The sequence below is a fragment of the Rutidosis leptorrhynchoides genome, chromosome 3 (genome assembly GCF_046630445.1).
Source record: "Rutidosis leptorrhynchoides isolate AG116_Rl617_1_P2 chromosome 3, CSIRO_AGI_Rlap_v1, whole genome shotgun sequence".
NCBI lineage: Eukaryota > Viridiplantae > Streptophyta > Magnoliopsida > Asterales > Asteraceae > Rutidosis > Rutidosis leptorrhynchoides.
This window is the reverse complement of record NC_092335.1, coordinates 24,615,273-24,619,923: the sequence shown is the minus strand read 5'-3', so window position 1 is coordinate 24,619,923 and position 4,651 is coordinate 24,615,273. Positions and strand designations below refer to the sequence as shown.

Below are 4,651 nucleotides of genomic sequence, written 5' to 3'. Positions count from 1 at the left end.
ATCAAACTACATCAAATGAACCTATAATTTACCAAATGTACCTTTAAATCAAATAATTGTTTTATCAAAACATAGAAGAGACCAAATCAATTAGGCAAACACCTGCACATTGTGTAAACATGTATATCCAATTAACACAAAAGATATATTTACATTATGGAAATTATACATTACTTTATGGAAACTATCATATACACAAAAGATATACATGTGACTTACGATTCCATGTCATGTCTTCATCTTCATTCAAAGTCTAGAATATATTCTAACAAAATACCCCAAAAATCAAAAAGCCCCAAAATAAACAAATCCCAAAATCAAAAAAAGCCTAAAAAGCCTAAAAAATATATAAATAATAAATGTAACAAAAGGTAAGTCCATAATGATTTAAGAAACTGAAAAATTGTAAATTATCACCTGTTGAGAAATCGACCAAGAGTAGGCGACAATTCTACATTTGCTGCTCAATATTACATCGCGTATTTCTCCACACCAACCTGAAATAAATATAGATGATAGACGTAATATAAGACTTATTATTGATCTTGAAATATGAAATTGAAAAGCTATAAGTTGCAAACAAACTAAGATACATTGCAAAAGCCATGGGTTGGCTATTTCACTAACATTCCTAAAATGCAGATAGAATCTTTGAATAGGTTGTTAATAAATCAATACGATGTTAGAAAATACATACCAAATTCATTCATATGAATAATTTTATAAACACATTATTAGGTGCATAACCATAGAAATAAACGCCTCATAATTATCTTATTTTCCAGTTAAATCAACTATTAGGCATCAGTTACAAACATCAATGTAGCAAAATCCTTCATACATAACCAAACTCACCTGGAGCATAGAAACTTAGCATCATGTTTGCATGATACCTAGAAATACAACAGATCATCAAATCATTAACCAAATTTCAGATTATGTAAATGCAATCCAAGTCTCCCACTTCTTTCCATCACTACAATAAAAACAATACAGATATAGCTGAGCCCATGTTGTTCAATAAAATGAAAACACGACACTCCAACAGCAATTAAGGTACAAATTTCAATTCACATGCCATATTATCTTGTTCAAACCTAAGAGCTTAAACCTACCATGTATGATTAAACTTGCAACATCCCAAGAGTAAGCTTATAATCGCAGCAGATTATATATTCAAACCCAAAAAGAGAGAAATCAGTGAGATAATAGCGATAATTGTTGAAAACCCTATTTTTTGTGAAGGTTTATAAGCAATACCTGATCGTTACGTCAGATTGGACATCGCAAAACACTGCTAGCGAAACCCTAACTTCTGTTACTTTGAAATCAGGGAACAAAACCGCCAGAGGTCACCAAAATCGCCACAACAACAGTAGATATGAAACCCTAATTTTGTTTGGTTCTTCCTGGATTGCATAAGCGGTTTTCAGAAACCCTAGAATGCCACCAATTGATACGAACGCGAAATAGTAATTATTCTGGAACTCTTAATTTAATTATTCTGTACATTAGGAAAACCAAGGATCCAAATAAAGTGGAAAATCAAATTAAATGTGTTTAAACCGGAAATAAAAAAACCATAACCTAAATTGCGTGATTAACGAAAGTAAAAATCTATGTATCTGTGACGATTCGATTTAAAATCAAAAATTATAACTAAATTGAAACTTACATTTATGTTGAATCAGATGATATTGACGATTTCACCGGTTCTTGGAGAGAGATTTTTGGATGTTGAGGATTTGAAGAAATACATACCTTATGTACCAAACAAAAAAAATAAAAATAAAAATAAAAATTTGATGAATGAAATATTAAAAGGTACATGCGATCTAGATTCTGCAAAAGATTGAGAGACGATGGTTAGCGGTGTTGGAGATGATGGTGGTGATGTTACGGTTCCAGCCTATATTTTTTGTAAAGAGAATTATGAATCATTTACGGAGAAAGAATTATTTATGAACCAGTTCATTTCAAATTTCAAATTTTAGGTCTAAAAGATGCTCTTTAATTACATAGTGTGTCATAAAAAGTAAGTCTTTGGAAGGGGACTAAAAATTTAAATTTGAATCTGATTTTAAAAACTTGGGCCACATGGGATGATGATGTGGTGTATCTATCTATATGTATAGGTAGTTTGTGAGGTAAAAAAAAATAGGAACAAATCTTGTATATGTATAGGTTTTATGTGAGTGTTACCTCTCTCCTAAGTGGCCCTTAAATCATGGGTTGGATGACATTTGGACAAAATCTTATAGATTTATATGTAGTTATATATATATATATATATATATATATATATATATATATATATATATATATATATATATATATATAATGTTTTAATCAAGAGGAAAACACTTTTTGGGTGAAATGGGGGAAGTATTTTTTTTTCTTCGTTTTTTTGAATTTTTTTTTTCCTAGCATCAACATCACATGAAAATATGAGGATTTAAAAAAGACACTTCGTGATGAATGTTATTATTTTTGGCGGAAAAACGCTCGAAGAATTAAATGATAACATTAACTGCATTGAATGTTTTGCTTATGAGTTTTTTGTTTAGGGTTAAAAAATTAAGGTTTAGAAACTAACGTCTAGAAATTAGGGGTTGAAATTTAGGGTTTAGAAATTAGGGTTTAGAGTTTAGAAATTAGGGTTTAGATTGAATTATTAACAAGAACGGTTTATAGTTTAGGGTTTAGGGTTTAGGGCTTAGGGTATATGGTTTTGGGTTTAGGGACTAAACCCAAAACCCTATACCCTAAGCCCTAAACCCTAAACTCTAAACTCTAAATCGGGCTAAATCTTGAAAAAAAACTTCACATATGATGGAAAAATAACACTTGAAAAATAACATACATGAATAACATTACGTATGATGCATGTTATCAGTTTTTTCTTCGAGCTTTTTCCCGCCAAAATAATAACATTCATCACAAAGTGTCTTTTTTAAATGTTCATATTTTCGCGTGCTCTTAATGTTGGAAAAAAAAGTTTCAAAAAAGGAAAAAAATAAAAAAAATTAATTTTACTTCCCCCTTCCCCCAAAAAAGTACTTCCTTCTTGATTATGATCCTATATATATATTTAAACTTTTGATATATTATATATATATATATATATATATATATATATATATATATATATATATATATATATATATATATATATACATTAAAAGAGGGTTTTTATTAGCTAATAATTCTTTTTAGAATACACTTTTTAACCCTTAGATAAAAAAAAAGACTCAAGCATGCCTCTTGATCTAATGGTTCAAAATAATCCCATATTTCTATTAGCTAATAAATAAATTTTGTTTTTTATACTGCCTAAAATGCCCTTCATTCAAACACACGTGAGAGATTTAACAAAGGGTTCATGAAGAACACACTCAAAAAAATAAAACCCTAAATACTTATTCTTTGGCGGAATCTGCTTCTGCCTCCGCCAGATTGGGGTTCCTGGTGGCATCATTAAATATCCCCTCTCCCAAATCATCTCGCTTATCAAAATTATCAAAATCATAATCGAAAATTTTAATTAATAATTATTATTGTTTGACAATAAACAGTGAAATCAAATCAAATCGGAATGATTTGAACAAATCAATCCATCGTCAAAAACAATGGATGAATCCGGTTGCTTCGCTTAATTCTGTATATGCAAAAAGGTATCGAATTTTGATTATTAGGTTATATCCAATTTTCGATATTAGTCTCCTTCTTTCGAGATTAAATTACATTACTTGTTTTTACTATAGTGTTTTTGTTTATGCTAATTCTATCTATTTAACGTGTAGCTCTTTCTTTGGGTTATGTTCGTTTCGATTTTCTCATTTAGAATTGTATAACTGGAAGCCCTGTTAATTACCGACTATTACTATATAAACATATGTTTGAATTGCGATCCTATTTTTAACTGGTAGCAAACCTTGGACAAAAGGCTGCTTTGCTTGTGTTGATGCTGAAGAAAGAAGTCTTGCAAAGCCAATAGTTCATAGACTTTGAAAGTGTAACGACTCGAAAAAATGGTCATTGACGGCGCCGTTAACTTAGGTCCCATTACGTGGTCATAGTCCCTAAATGAGACGCATTTGACCAAAATTAGGTCGCATTCATTTAAAATGTGCATGACTTGCAAAGTTTTAAGTTATCAAACGGTTTGACAACAAGTTTAAGTTTACAAAAGTTGTAAAGTATAAATGAAATAACTTGCGACATAATATAAGTTGAAAATCATGAATGCTATCAATAGCGTATGCATGTAAACATTAAGTTTGAATCCAAAGGTGCTATCACTAGCGTATGCATGTATTCTTGACCCCAAGCAAGTAATCAAAGTGTGCGGAAGCATGTATCAAGTAGCCAAGTATGAACCTGAGAAATATATAGAAAACTGTCAACGAAAAATGTTGGTGAAATCATAGGTGTATTTGTAAACGTTGTTTTTGAACCACAAGCAAGTATAAAGTTCATTATCCAAATCGTTTGCATTCCAAAAATTGTTTTAGGAACACGAGCACCCAATTATCAAGGCTTAACCGAATGGTACCTCTGAATCTAGTGTTAGAACCTATACTATACCCGAAAATATATTTCATCCGCTAACGGTAGCGAACCGTCCGAATGAGGGTTCGTCAAACCCGTA

The 4,651-nt window shown here is 30.6% G+C and overlaps 1 long non-coding RNA gene across 1 annotated transcript; it reads right to left on the bottom strand.

Moving 5' to 3' along the window:
- Positions 1-329: 329 nt before the first annotated feature.
- Positions 330-1,896, bottom strand: LOC139895858 (uncharacterized). Its single transcript, XR_011776054.1, has 5 exons — positions 1,676-1,896; positions 1,261-1,504; positions 1,116-1,151; positions 856-976; positions 330-497 (listed from the first exon to the last, which is right to left on the bottom strand). It is a non-coding gene; the product is annotated as an uncharacterized lncRNA (long non-coding RNA).
- Between the last annotated feature and the right edge of the window lie 2,755 nt (positions 1,897-4,651).